The sequence below is a fragment of the Oncorhynchus clarkii genome, chromosome 17 (genome assembly GCF_045791955.1).
Source record: "Oncorhynchus clarkii lewisi isolate Uvic-CL-2024 chromosome 17, UVic_Ocla_1.0, whole genome shotgun sequence".
Taxonomy (NCBI): domain Eukaryota; kingdom Metazoa; phylum Chordata; class Actinopteri; order Salmoniformes; family Salmonidae; genus Oncorhynchus; species Oncorhynchus clarkii.
Genome location: NC_092163.1, coordinates 46654198 through 46662513, shown reverse-complemented (window position 1 = coordinate 46662513; position 8316 = coordinate 46654198). Strand labels below are relative to the sequence as shown.

The 8316-nt window shown below is 40.6% G+C and overlaps 1 protein-coding gene across 2 annotated transcripts in view; it reads left to right on the top strand.

Annotated features, from left to right (window-relative positions):
- The window catches only part of LOC139370957 (E3 ubiquitin-protein ligase NRDP1-like), a 34235-nt gene that overhangs the window by 1153 nt on the left and 24766 nt on the right, over positions 1–8316 (top strand). For both annotated transcript variants that reach the window (XM_071110885.1, XM_071110886.1), the window contains exon 2: positions 1173–1312. The gene's annotated coding sequence lies outside the window, so the exon portion shown is untranslated. The remainder of the gene's footprint in view (positions 1–1172; positions 1313–8316) is intronic.

The window sequence follows — 8316 nt, the reverse complement described above, 5'->3', positions numbered from 1 at the left end:
GTGTAATTAGTTCAACAGTTGCAAATTAGAGTTTCTATTGGACTAATTTGGGTATATTCGTTAGCTTCTGTTTTAAGAGTTTTTTTTCAACCGAATCAGCAGAATGAATACACCCCTGATCACAGGCAAACAGAGTTGGCTTTCATAGCAGCCACATACAAACAGCATGATCACTTTGCTCCTTGTAATTCCTTTTCGCGTCTACGTGCTCTCCTCCTGTTGCATGTGGACTTCAGTGCATAACACATCAGCTGTCTGACCAGGCAAAAAAAGCCTTCATATCATAACTGTTACGCACAGCCTACATCGTCGCTACCATATTATCTAACGTCATAGTCAACATAGTTACAAGAACTAACGCATTAGTAAACCCGCTACAATCATGCAGCACAGTCAGCAAACAGTTTAGCAGTTACTCTGGCAGGCCCCGGTGGCAACAAATTAATAAAACCAAAAGCTTACCTTGCCTTGGAAGAGTTCCAGTGTTGGATAGCCAGCTAGCTAACATAGTATCCCTCTCATTTTGAGCTGGCTGTTTGAGTTAGCTAAACTAGCTAAGTAAGTGAAAGTGAAGAAGAAAAATAATACTAAATATAGCTAGCTCTCCCTCTTCTTCTTCATTTTTGAAGAAATCTGTATTTATATATCTTTGAGTCAACTGCTCACCACTGCAATGCAGTGCTAGCTAGCTGTAGCTAATGCTTTCAGTACTAGATTCATTCTCTGATCCTTTGACAAAATGTCCGTTCATGCTGCAAGAGCAATTATAGGGTGGAGGACGTCCTCCGGAAGTTGTCATTACTACTGTGTAAGTCTATGGAAAGGGATGGGGACCATGAGCCTCCTATGTTTTGTATTGAAGTCAATGTACCCAGAGGAGGACGTAAACTAGCTGGTGCTACCCCACAGAGTGCTGTTGAGGCTACTGTAGGCCTTCATTGCAAAACATTGTTTTAATATTTTTTCCGGGTGACATTAATATATTTAGTATAGTTTTATCAAAACAATTATAGCTTTTTTTTCCCACTATTTTTATGAAATTCACTGAGGAGGATGGTCCTCCCCTTCCTCATCTGATGAGCCTCTGCTGATTGCTAATCATATCGTAGACTGTCTATTAAGTAAATTAAAGGAAAAGTAACAACATTGCATAACGTTACTGTTACTCCCAGATGCATTTTCTGAGGACGTCATTACCCTGGACCCAGGTTGCTCCTCTCACCTTCCCAAAACTCTGCCCCTGCGGTCTGTGGTCCACATTTTAAATGAAGAGGAGGGCTGAGGATTCTGGCCCAAGGAAGGAAAGACACCGGTGAGTGGACAATAAGGTCAAATTGCTGTTTGTACACCGGATAATGTTATATAACCAAATATGTTTTGTGTCCATTACTGGACGTTAGAGGAAAGCCCCATTCAAGTCTACACCATTGATTCTTCAACGAACCTGGTATTGGCGATACTCTCTTCGTTCTTGATCCTGGAAAACCGTTATCTTATAAATGTCTGTGTAAAGTTTCAGGTGGTTCTACAAACACCAGAGACAACTCGGAAAGAGATATAACCTCCAAATGTATAAGATAACTGTTTTCCCTAATCGAGACCCAAGAGAGTATCACCACTGTACTTCTGTTTGTGTAACTCTGTTGTTGTTTTTGTCACACTGCTTTGCTTTATTTTGGCCAGGTCGCAGTTGTAAATGAGAACTTGTTCTCAACTGGCCTACCTGGTTAAATAAAGGTGAAAAAAAAATAATATACCAGGTTACATAGACAACATGTGGGTTTCAAGTTTGGGTAAGCTATTTTTCACCATAAAAACTCACCTTTTATAATAAAGCATTCCAATCATCCTCGCATTTATAGACTTATTTAAGATGTGGTGATTATATTTTCTAGTCATAATTTAGGCTTATAATATGACTGTTCAATGCAGCGCGTAGTGACAGAGTAGACCTAGGCTACATTAGATTTCTTCTTTCTTTGCACAGGAAAGTGTTGTTCTTTTGTAAACACATTTAGTGCAATTTTACTACACTTTATATGGCTGGAGACCATTAGCAGAATCTTCTTTAATACAACAAAAACTACAGGGTAGCCTACTCTGCTGACACTTACAAACAGATCAATAAAAACGACGTTGTCTGGTCCATATAATAGGCCTACGAAAAGGGGAGACAAATACAATATTTGTATTTATTTGACCTTTATTTAGCTAGGCAAGTCATTTAAGACCAAATTCTTATTTTCAATGATGGCCTCGGAACAATGTGTTAACTGCCTTGTTCAGGGGCAGAATGACATATTTTTACCTTGTGAGCTCGGGGATTCGGTCTTGCAACCTTTCGGTTACTAGTCCAACGCTTTAACCACTAGGCTTCCTACCGCCCCGCTCTAACCACTAGGGTATATGACGACCATCTAACTGGAGGAGGAAATGTATTGTCTAAAAACAAGCAAAAGTAGCACTGACCCAATGATAAAGGTAATGAATATGCAGACTCACCCGGGACATAGCCAATGTGCTCCTCTGGTACCAATAGGATAGGCTACTGTTCACTCAATTAAGTTTAGAATTTTGATAACTAAAGGACAGTGGATTATTTTCATTGTCTTCTCTTTACAGCAATAGCAATTTGCTTTCCAAACTGTTTTTTGGCAACTGTACTTTTAAATATTGCGATATGCCTGGCTGGGTCTCTGCTTTTCACTGACCGTTGCAACTCAACAATCATCTATTTGATGTGTGTGTCGCTGCCCAAATTACGGTCCCTTCCGACTGTATGCTATGTGATTTAAAACAATCCACAGCTTTTTTCTTTTAAAGAAGCTAATGATCATGTGTGGCCAAATCATGCTCTCTGGTGTAGTAGCCTATTTTGATTTTGATTATTTAGAATGATTTGACTTTCTTTAAGTAAGCAAATTACGCTATATAATTTGTACAATTACTTTAGGGAAGCTTAGGTTCCCCTAGCCTTATGGAGGCACTGCCTATGCCAGGTTAGTTGAATAATCTATGTAATGGACACCAAAAATCTTTAGGTTCTATCACACTGGCAAGAGAACAGACATGCACACATGGAGAGACACAGATCTGGTACTATTTCAGATAATTGATTACTATAAAGTCAGTGATTCAGTTCATGTTTAACATGTTGGGCTTTATACATCTCTGCAAATCTTGCCATAAGATACCGACCCTACCGTAACGCTTGTTTACACTGAGCTGTACTGGCGTTGTAACGCCACCATGGTTACATTAAGACACTGTGGAGCTTTAGAAAGTATTCATACCCCTTGACTTATTCCACATGTTGTTACAGCCCGAATTCAAAATGCATTAAATATATATTTTCTCACCCATCCACACACAATACCCCTTAATGACAAAGTGAAAACATGTTTGCAAATGTATTAAATATAGAAATATCTCATTTGCATAAGTATTCACACCCCTGAGTCAATACCTTGTAGGACTACCTTTGGCAGCGACTACAACTGAGTCTTTCTGGGTAAGTCTCTTAGTGCTTTCCACAACTGGATTGTGCAACATTTGCCCATTTTATTATTTAAAAAATTCTTTAAGCTCTGTCAAATTGGTTGTTGATTATTGCAAGACAACCGTTTTCAGGTCTTACCATAGATTTTCAAGTAGATTTAAGTCAGAGCTTTAACTCGGCCCCTCAAACATTCACTGTGTAGCTTTAGCCTTGTGTTTTTAGGTTATTGTCCTGCTGAAAGGTAAATTCATCTCTCAGTGTATGGTGGAAAGCAGACTGAACCAGGTTTCCTCTAGGATTTTGCCTGTGCTTAGATCTATTCCGTGTATTTTTTTATCCTGAACTCCCCAGGCCTAATGATTAAAAGCATACCCATAAAATGATGCAGCCACCACTTTCCTTGGAAATACAGTGCATTCGGAAAGTATGTAGACCCCTTCACTTTTTCCAGTTAGTTTTATTTATTAATTTCACCTTTATTTAACCAGGTAGGCTAGTTGAGAACAAGTTCTCATTTACAACTGCGACCTGGCCAAGAATAAAGCAAAGCAGTTCAACACATACAACAACACAGAGTTACACATGGAATAAACAAACATACAGTAGAGAGAAAGTCTATATACAGTATGTGCAAATTAGATAAGGGAGGTAAGGCAATAAATAGGCCATGGTGGCAAATTAATTAAACACTGGAGCGATTGATGTGCAGAAGATGAATGTGCAAGTAGAGATACTGGGGTGCAAAGGAGCAAGATAAATAAATACAGTATGGGGATGAGGGAGTTGGATGGGCTATTTACAGATGGGCTATGTACAGGTGCAGTGAGCTGCGCTGACAGCTGGTGCTTAAAGCTAGTGAGGGAGATATGAGTCTCCAGCTTCAGTGATTTTTGCAGTTTGTTCCAGTCATTGGCAGCAGAGAACTAGAAGGAAAGGTGGCCAAAGTAGGAATTGGCTTTGGGAGTGACTAGTGAGATATACCTGCTGGAGCGCGAGCTACGGGTGGGTGCTGCTATGGTGGCCAATGAGCTGAGATAAGGCGTGGCTTTACCTAGCAGAGACTTGTAGATGACCTGGAGCCAGTGGGTTTGGCGACGAGTAATGAAGCAAGGGCTAGCCAACGAGAGCGTACAGGTCGCAATGGTGGGTAGTATATGGGGCTTTGGTGACAAATCGGATGGCACTGTGATAGACTACGTCCAATTTGTTGAGTAGAGTGTTGGAGGCTATTTTGTAAATGACATCGCTGAAGTCGAGGATCGGTAGGATGGTCAGTATTATGAGGGTATGTTTGGCAGCATGAGTGAAGGATGCTTTGTTGCGAAGTAGGAAGCCGATTCTAGATTTAATTTTGGATTGGAGATGCTTAATGTGAGTCTGGAAGGAGAGTTTACAGTCTAACCAGACACCTAGGTATTTGTAGTTGTCCATATATTCTAAGTCAGAAACGCCCAGAGTAGTGATGCTGGACGGGTGGGCAGGTGCGGGCAGCGATCGGTTGAAGAGCATGCATTTAGTTTCACTTGCATTTAAGAGCAGTTGGAGGCAACGGAAGGAGAGTTGTATGGCATTGAGCTCGTCTGGAGGTTAGTTAACTAACAGTGTCCAAAGAAGGGCCAGAGATATACAGAATGGTGTCGGTGGTTACATTACAGCCTTATTTGTACATTTATTAAGTCGTTTTTTTCTCCCTCAATCTACACACAATACCCCATACTGAAAAGGCAAAAATGGGTTATTTGACATTTTTGCAGATTTATTTAAAAAAAATAAAACTGAAATATCACAAGTATTCAGACCCTTTACTCAGTACTTTGTTGAATCACCTTTGGCAGCGATTATAGCCTCAAGTCTAATTGGGTATGACATTACAAGTTTGGCACATCTGTATTTGGTGGACTTTCTCCCATTCTTCTCTGTAGATCCTCTCAAGCTCTGTCAGGTTGGATGGGGAGCGTCGCTGCACAGCTATTTTCAGGTGTCTCCAGAGATTTTCAAATCGGGTTCAAGTCTGGGCTCTGGCTGGGCCACTTAAGAACATTCAGAGACTTGTCCCGAAGCCACTCCTGCGTTATCTTGGCTGTGTGCTTAGGGTCGTTGTCCTGTTGGAAGATGAATCTTTGCCCCAGTCTGAGGTCCTGAGCGCTCTGGAGCCGGTTTTCATCAAGGATCTCTTTTACTTTGCACTGTTCATCTTTCCCTCAATCTTGACTAGTCTCCCAGTCCCTGCCATTGAAAAACATCCCCACAGCATGATTGGATGGTGCCAGGTTTCCTCCAGACGTGATGCTTGGCATTCAGGCCAAAGAGTTCAATCTTGGTTTCATCAGACCAGAGAATCATGTTTCTCATGGTCAGAGTCCTTTAGGTGCCTTTTGGCAAACTCCAAGCAGGCTATCATGTGCCTTTTACTGAAGAGTGGTTTCCGTCTGTCCACTCTACCATGAAGGCCTGATTGGTGGAGTGCTGCAGAGATGGTTGTCCTTCTGGAAAGTTCTCTCATCTCCACAGAGGAGCTCTGTCAGAGTGACCATCAGGTTCTTGGTCACCTCCCAACCAAGGCCCTTCTCCCCCGATTGCTCAGTTTGGCCCGGGTGGCCAGCTCTGGGTGGTTCCAAACTTCTTCCATTTTTAAGAATGATGAAGGCCACTGTGTTCTTGGGGACCTTCAATGCTGCAGACACTTTTTGGTACCCTTCTCCAGATCTGTGCCTCAACACAATCCTGTCTCGGAGCTCTAGGGACAATTCCGTTAGACTTCCTAGCTTTGCTCTGACATGCACTGTCAACTGTGGGATCTTTTTATATAGACAGGTGTGTGCCAATCAATTTAATTTACCACAGGTGGACTCCAATCAAGTTGTAGAAACATCTCAAGGATGATCAATGGAAACAGGATGCACCTGAGCTCAATTTCAAGTCTCATAGCAAAGGTTCTGAATACTTATGTAAGTATGTTTTTTCTGTTTTTGCTTGCTTTGTCATTATGGGGTCGTGTGTAGATTGATGAGCATTTTTATTTATTTAATCCATTTTAGAATAAGGCTGTAACATAACAAAATATGGATAAAGATAAGTGGTCTGAATACTTTCTGCATACACTGTATGGAGAGTGGACTCAGTAATGTGATGTATTGGATTTGCCTCAAACATGACACTTTGTATTCCGCACAAGAATTTAATTGCTTTGCACATTTTTTTAATCATGCAGTATTACTTTAGTATTGCAATCAGGATACATGTTCTGGAGTGCTTTTATTCTGTACAGGCTTCCTTCTTTTCAATCTGTCAATTCGGTTAATATTTTGGAGCAACTATAATGTTGTTGAGCCATTCTCAGTTTTCTCCTATCACAACCATTAAACTCTAACTTTTTTTTTTTCACCACTGGTCTTGTGGTGAAATCCCTGAGCGGTTTCCTTCCTCTCCGGCAACTGAGTTGGGAAGGACGCCTGTATCTTTGTAGTGACTGGCTGTATTGATACACCATCCAGAGTGTAATAACTTCACCAGGCTCAAAAGGATTTTCAAGATCTGTTTTTATTTTTATTTTACCCATTAGAAGTAGGTGCCCTTCTTTCCGAGGCATTGGAAAACGTCCCTGGTCTTTGTGGTTGAATCAGTGTTTGCAATTCACTGCTTGCCTGAGGGACCTTACAGATAAGTTCATGTGTGATGATATTTTTTTAAGGACTAGCCTCATCTCATGTGAAATACTATTATTGCACACAGTGAGTCCATGTAACTTATGTGACTTGTTAAGCACATTTTTACTCCTGCACTTATTTAAGCTTGCCATATCAAAGGGGTTGAATACATACATTTCAGCATTTTCATTTTTTATTAATTTGTGAAAATAATTGAAAAAACATTCACCTTTGACATTATGAGGTATTGCAGACCAGTGACAATTTTTTTCACTTTTAATACATTTTGAATTCAGGCTGTAGCACAACAAAATGTGGGAAAGGTCAAGGGGTGTGAGTACTTTCTGAAGGCACTTAATACCACTGTACTCCAAATTGTATCTTAATCCACACTGCTCCTTCGAGAACATTAAAATACTGTTAGTTTTCACGGAAAACTGGCTTTTTGTCATCTGCTAGCTAGCAGTAGCCACCTCGGCCATTATGAAATTGTTAGTACTAACAATCTGGAATCCTTGATGTCCCTGCCCTAAGCACTACCCTAACCATTTTAAATTTCAACGTCAAAGGGGTAGGGACATCCCAAGGATTTCTGATAGCAAGGATCATTAGCTGATGCTGCCATTGCAAAATGGCTGCATTGCCCACTGCTAGCTGGCATGGGAACAAAAAGGGCAGTTTTCTGGGAAAACAAGCAGTATTTCAATCTTCTCGGTGAAGCAGTGTGGATAAAGTTAACATTTAGAGTACAGTGGCATATCCCATCCCTGCATTGAGGTATGTTTTCCGATCCATTTCTCGTGCGGGCTCCACGGTGTCTTAATGTAACCATGATTGAGTTCCGACTGCAGTGCATCTGTGTAAACGTGCATTGAGCATAACGGTATCTTCTGGCAAATGCAATCTATCCTCCAACTCAATGAAGTAGCATTTGACCAATCCAGGTAGTTATTTCAAAGTGCATTGATGCCTAAGAAGTATCCACACCGTAAATATTAACTGACTGACTCAAATCGGTCTTATGTAGCAAAATTTTGTTGTTTTTTTACATTGGATAAAAGTAGACTCAGAGCTACAAAATGGTATATCATTTGAGGAATAATGGGAAAGTAATTATGCTTTGAAAGTTGACAAACTTGTAAACTCACTTTTGAGAATGTTCTTTCAATG